Source organism: Anopheles moucheti (assembly GCF_943734755.1).
Source record: "Anopheles moucheti chromosome X unlocalized genomic scaffold, idAnoMoucSN_F20_07 X_unloc_5, whole genome shotgun sequence".
Lineage (NCBI taxonomy): Eukaryota > Metazoa > Arthropoda > Insecta > Diptera > Culicidae > Anopheles > Anopheles moucheti.
The window spans coordinates 755,001-762,147 of NW_026453559.1; positions in this window are offsets into that span (position 1 = coordinate 755,001).

Here is a 7,147-nt window from a genome sequence, read left to right on the forward strand (position 1 = left end):
AACGTTCTGTTGCGTTATAAACTTCGCGGTACTTGCCACCGGGTATGGTGTCCGTACAACCTTCTGAGAAATAGCCGGCGCGATCGACGGGATTAACCGACAATGCAGCGCTGGCTCTTGATCGGGCAATTTACGGGCTTTATCGGGCAATTTACGGGCTTGATGGTGCGACTTACGGGCCTGATAGTGCGACTAACGGGCTTGATAGGGCAATTTACGGGCTTTTTGGTGCGAATTACGGGCTTTTTGGTGCGACTTACGAGCTTGATAGTGCGACTAACGGGCTTGATAGGGTAATTTACGGGCTTTTTGGTGCGAATTACGGGCTTTTTGGTGCGACTTATGGGCTTGATAGGGCAATTTACGGGCTTTTTGGTGCGACTTATGGGCTTGATAGGGTAATTTACGGGCTTGTTGGTGCGACTTATGGGCCTGATAGTGCGACTAACGGGCTTGATAGGGCAATTTACGGGCTTTTTGGTGCGACTTACGGGCCTGATAGTGCGACTTATGGGCCTGATAGTGCGACTAACGGTCTTTGATAGTGCGACCAACGGGCTTGATAGTGCGACCTATGGGCTTGATAGTGCGACTAACGGGCTTGATAGTGCGACTTATGGGCTTGATAGTGCGACTTACGGGCTTGCTTTTCCATGTTTTTCGCATCGAGCTTCGGTTCGTTTCGAATAATTTTGTCCATGTTTTTCGTTTGCTACGAGAGGTTCGGTTCGTTTTCAGTTATCCCTGTGTTCATGGTTTTCGTGTGCTTCGAGAGGTGTGGTCCGTGTTTTTGAGTACTCTTGTCCATGATTCTCGTGTGCTTCTAGAGGTTTGGTCCGATTTTCAGTACTCTTGTCCATGCTTTCACATGCTCTGATAGGTAGGTTCGTTCTCAGTTATCCCTGTGTTCATGGTTTTCGTGTGCTTCCATAGGTTTGGTCCGTGTTTTTGAGTACTCTTGTCCATGATTTTCGTGTGCTTCTAGAGGTTTGGTCCGATTTTCAGTACTCTTGTCCATGACTTTCACATGCTCTGATAGGTAGGTTCGTTCTCAGTTATCCCTGTGTTCATGGTTTTCGTGTGCTTCCATAGGTTTGGTCCGTGTTTTTGAGTACTCTTGTCCATGATTTTCGTGTGCTTCTAGAGGTTTGGTCCGATTTTCAGTACTCTTGTCCATGCTTTCACATGCTCTGATAGGTAGGTTCGTTCTCAGTTATCCCTGTGTTCATGGTTTTCGTGTGCTTCGATAGGTTTGGTCCGTGTTTTTGAGTACTCTTGTCCATGATTTTCGTTTGTTTCTAGAGGTTTGGTCCGATTTTCAGTACTCTTGTCCATGCTTTCACATGCTCTGATAGATAGGTTCGTTCTCAGTTATCCCTGTGTTCATGGTTTTCGTGAGCTTCGATAGGTTTGGTCCGTGTTTTTGAGTACTCTTGTCCATGATTTTCGTGTGCTTCTTGAGGTTTGGTCCGATTTTCAGTACTCTTGTCCATGCTTTCACATGCTCTGATAGGTAGGTTCGTTCTCAGTTATCCCTGTGTTCATGGTTTTCGTGTGCTTCCATAGGTTTGGTCCGTGTTTTTGAGTACTCTTGTCCATGATTTTCGTGTGCTTCTAGAGGTTTGGTCCGATTTTCAGTACTCTTGTCCATGACTTTCACATGCTCTGATAGGTAGGTTCGTTCTCAGTTATCCCTGTGTTCATGGTTTTCGTGTGCTTCCATAGGTTTGGTCCGTGTTTTTGAGTACTCTTGTCCATGATTTTCGTGTGCTTCTAGAGGTTTGGTCCGATTTTCAGTACTCTTGTCCATGCTTTCACATGCTCTGATAGGTAGGTTCGTTCTCAGTTATCCCTGTGTTCATGGTTTTCGTGTGCTTCCATAGGTTTGGTCCGTGTTTTTGAGTACTCTTGTCCATGATTTTCGTGTGCTTCTAGAGGTTTGGTCCGATTTTCAGTACTCTTGTCCATGCTTTCACATGCTCTGATAGGTAGGTTCGTTCTCAGTTATCCCTGTGTTCATGGTTTTCGTGTGCTTCCATAGGTTTGGTCCGTGTTTTTGAGTACTCTTGTCCATGATTTTCGTGTGCTTCTAGAGGTTTGGTCCGATTTTCAGTACTCTTGTCCATGCTTTCACATGCTCTGATAGGTAGGTTCGTTCTCAGTTATCCCTGTGTTCATGGTTTTCGTGTGCTTCCATAGGTTTGGTCCGTGTTTTTGAGTACTCTTGTCCATGATTTTCGTTTGCTTCTAGAGGTTTGGTCCGATTTTCAGTACTCTTGTCCATGCTTTCACATGCTCTGATAGGTAGGTTCGTTCTCAGTTATCCCTGTGTTCATGGTTTTCGTGTGCTTCCATAGGTTTGGTCCGTGTTTTTGAGTACTCTTGTCCATGATTTTCGTTTGCTTCTAGAGGTTTGGTCCGATTTTCAGTACTCTTGTCCATGACTTTCGTTTGCTTCGATTCGTTCACTCTATTACTCTTGTCTGTGGTTTTCGTTTGCTTCGATTCGTTCACTCTATTACTCTTGTCTTTGGTTTTCGTTTGCTTCGATTCGTTCACTCCATTACTCTTGTCTGTGGTTTTCGTTTGCTTCGATTCGTTCAGTCCATTACCCTTGTTTGCGGTTTTCGTTTGCTTCGATTCGTTCAGTCCATTACTCTTGTATGTGATTTTCGTTTGCTTCGAGTCGTTCAGTCCATTACCCTTGTCTATGATTTTCGTTTGCTTCGAGTCGTTCAGTCCAATACTTACCTTTGTCTATGATTTTCGCTCTAGCCCAGTCGCCCTGCGCTCTGGAAATCACATTCCAACTCTATCACCGATAGTGCTCACACCTTGGAAACCACATTTCACCCGGGGAACCTTAGGGTGGATTTTGAGCCTTTCGGGATTGCGAAACCATCATTTAACACTCTAAACTTAATTTCCGCAATCCCAGACGCACTTTCCATATGGTCTCCAAAAATGCGTGTGAGCTGACCTGGTCCCTTATAATAGGCAATGAACACGATTTTGGAAAAATATTTTTATCAAAATTTTTTGACTCACCGGGTAAAATCGAATTTACTTGGGAAAAATGTTCTAGCAGGGGCCCTCCCATACAAATTTTTTTCTTCTCAAAAATGATTTTCGTTTCACTTTTCATACTCAGGGGAGTCTAAAATTGATGTTTTGAGTCACCATGAAAAAAATTTTTTTTTTGACCCGAGCTTGTGTCGCGACCCAAAAATCGACTCACTTGGGAAAAATGTTCTAGCAGGGGCCCTCCCATACAAAAATTTTTTCTTCTCAAAAATGATTTTCGTTTCACTTTTCATACTCAGGGGAGTCTAAAATTGATGTTTTGAGTCACCGTGAAAAAAAAATTTTTTTGACCCGAGCTTGTGTCGGCGACCCAAAATCGACGCACTTGGGAAAAATGTTCTAGCAGGGGCCCTCCCATACAAAAATTTTTTCTTCTCAAAAATGATTTTCGTTTCACTTTTCATACTCAGGGGAGTCTAAAATTGATGTTTTGAGTCACCGTGAAAAAAAAATTTTTTTGACCCGAGCTTGTGTCGGCGACCCAAAATCGACGCACTTGGGAAAAATGTTCTAGCAGGGGCCCTCCCATACAAAAATTTTTTCTTCTCAAAAATGATTTTCGTTTCACTTTTCATACTCAGGGGAGTCTAAAATTGATGTTTTGAGTCACCGTGAAAAAAAATTTTTTTTGACCCGAGCTTGTGTCGGCGACCCAAAATCGGCGCACTTGGGAAATATGTTCTAGCAGGGGCCCTCCCATACAAAAATTTTTTCTTCTCAAAAATGATTTTCGTTTCACTTTTCATACTCAGGGGAGTCTAAAATTGATGTTTTGAGTCACCGTGAAAAAAAATTTTTTTTTGACCCGAGCTTGTGTCGGCGACCCAAAATCGACGCACTTGGGAAAAATGTTCTAGCAGGGGCCCTCCCATACAAAAATTTTTTCTTCTCAAAAATGATTTTCGTTTCACTTTTCATACTCAGGGGAGTCTAAAATTGATGTTTTGAGTCACCGAGAAAAAAAAATTTTTTTGACCCGAGCTTGTGTCGGCGACCCAAAAATCGACGCACTTGGGAAATATGTTCTAGCAGGGGCCCTCCCATACAAAAATTTTTTCTTCTCAAAAATGATTTTCGTTTCACTTTTCATACTCAGGGGAGTCTAAAATTGATGTTTTGAGTCACCGAGAAAAAAAAATTTTTTTGACCCGAGCTTGTGTCGGCGACCCAAAATCGACGCACTTGGGAAATATGTTCTAGCAGGGGCCCTCCCATACAAAAATTTTTTCTTCTCAAAAATGATTTTCGTTTCACTTTTCATACTCAGGGGAGTCTAAAATTGATGTTTTGAGTCACCGTGAAAAAAAAATTTTTTTGACCCGAGCTTGTGTCGGCGACCCAAAATCGACGCACTTGGGAAAAATGTTCTAGCAGGGGCCCTCCCATACAAAAATTTTTTCTTCTCAAAAATGATTTTCGTTTCACTTTTCATACTCAGGGGAGTCTAAAATTGATGTTTTGAGTCACCGTGAAAAAAAATTTTTTTTGACCCGAGCTTGTGTCGGCGACCCAAAATCGGCGCACTTGGGAAATATGTTCTAGCAGGGGCCCTCCCATACAAAAATTTTTTCTTCTCAAAAATGATTTTCGTTTCACTTTTCATACTCAGGGGAGTCTAAAATTGATGTTTTGAGTCACCGTGAAAAAAAAATTTTTTTGACCCGAGCTTGTGTCGGCGACCCAAAATCGACGCACTTGGGAAAAATGTTCTAGCAGGGGCCCTCCCATACAAAAATTTTTTCTTCTCAAAAATGATTTTCGTTTCACTTTTCATACTCAGGGGAGTCTAAAATTGATGTTTTGAGTCACCGTGAAAAAAAATTTTTTTTGACCCGAGCTTGTGTCGGCGACCCAAAATCGGCGCACTTGGGAAATATGTTCTAGCAGGGGCCCTCCCATACAAAAATTTTTTCTTCTCAAAAATGATTTTCGTTTCACTTTTCATACTCAGGGGAGTCTAAAATTGATGTTTTGAGTCACCGTGAAAAAAAATTTTTTTTTGACCCGAGCTTGTGTCGGCGACCCAAAATCGACGCACTTGGGAAAAATGTTCTAGCAGGGGCCCTCCCATACAAAAATTTTTTCTTCTCAAAAATGATTTTCGTTTCACTTTTCATACTCAGGGGAGTCTAAAATTGATGTTTTGAGTCACCGAGAAAAAAAAAATTTTTTGACCCGAGCTTGTGTCGGCGACCCAAAATCGACGCACTTGGGAAAAATGTTCTAGCAGGGGCCCTCCCATACAAAAATTTTTTCTTCTCAAAAATGATTTTCGTTTCACTTTTCATACTCAGGGGAGTCTAAAATTGATGTTTTGAGTCACCGTGAAAAAAAAATTTTTTTGACCCGAGCTTGTGTCGGCGACCCAAAATCGACGCACTTGGGAAATATGTTCTAGCAGGGGCCCTCCCATACAAAAATTTTTTCTTCTCAAAAATGATTTTCGTTTCACTTTTCATACTCAGGGGAGTCTAAAATTGATGTTTTGAGTCACCGTGAAAAAAAAATTTTTTTGACCCGAGCTTGTGTCGGCGACCCAAAATCGACGCACTTGGGAAAAATGTTCTAGCAGGGGCCCTCCCATACAAAAATTTTTTCTTCTCAAAAATGATTTTCGTTTCACTTTTCATACTCAGGGGAGTCTAAAATTGATGTTTTGAGTCACCGTGAAAAAAAATTTTTTTTGACCCGAGCTTGTGTCGGCGACCCAAAATCGGCGCACTTGGGAAATATGTTCTAGCAGGGGCCCTCCCATACAAAAATTTTTTCTTCTCAAAAATGATTTTCGTTTCACTTTTCATACTCAGGGGAGTCTAAAATTGATGTTTTGAGTCACCGAGAAAAAAAAATTTTTTTGACCCGAGCTTGTGTCGGCGACCCAAAATCGACGCACTTGGGAAATATGTTCTAGCAGGGGCCCTCCCATACAAAAATTTTTTCTTCTCAAAAATGATTTTCGTTTCACTTTTCATACTCAGGGGAGTCTAAAATTGATGTTTTGAGTCACCGTGAAAAAAAAATTTTTTGACCCGAGCTTGTGTCGGCGACCCAAAATCGACGCACTTGGGAAAAATGTTCTAGCAGGGGCCCTCCCATACAAAAATTTTTTCTTCTCAAAAATGATTTTCGTTTCACTTTTCATACTCAGGGGAGTCTAAAATTGATGTTTTGAGTCACCGAGAAAAAAAAATTTTTTTGACCCGAGCTTGTGTCGGCGACCCAAAATCGACGCACTTGGGAAATATGTTCTAGCAGGGGCCCTCCCATACAAAAATTTTTTCTTCTCAAAAATGATTTTCGTTTCACTTTTCATACTCAGGGGAGTCTAAAATTGATGTTTTGAGTCACCGTGAAAAAAAAAATTTTTTGACCCGAGCTTGTGTCGGCGACCCAAAATCGACGCACTTGGGAAATATGTTCTAGCAGGGGCCCTCCCATACAAAAATTTTTTCTTCTCAAAAATGATTTTCGTTTCACTTTTCATACTCAGGGGAGTCTAAAATTGATGTTTTGAGTCACCGTGAAAAAAAAATTTTTTGACCCGAGCTTGTGTCGGCGACCCAAAATCGACGCACTTGGGAAAAATGTTCTAGCAGGGGCCCTCCCATACAAAAATTTTTTCTTCTCAAAAATGATTTTCGTTTCACTTTTCATACTCAGGGGAGTCTAAAATTGATGTTTTGAGTCACCGAGAAAAAAAAATTTTTTTGACCCGAGCTTGTGTCGGCGACCCAAAAATCGACGCACTTGGGAAATATGTTCTAGCAGGGGCCCTCCCATACAAAAATTTTTTCTTCTCAAAAATGATTTTCGTTTCACTTTTCATACTCAGGGGAGTCTAAAATTGATGTTTTGAGTCACCGTGAAAAAAAAATTTTTTTGACCCGAGCTTGTGTCGGCGACCCAAAATCGACGCACTTGGGAAAAATGTTCTAGCAGGGGCCCTCCCATACAAAATTTTTTTCTTCTCAAAAATGATTTTCGTTTCACTTTTCATACTCAGGGGAGTCTAAAATTGATGTTTTGAGTCACCGTGAAAAAAAAATTTTTTTGACCCGAGCTT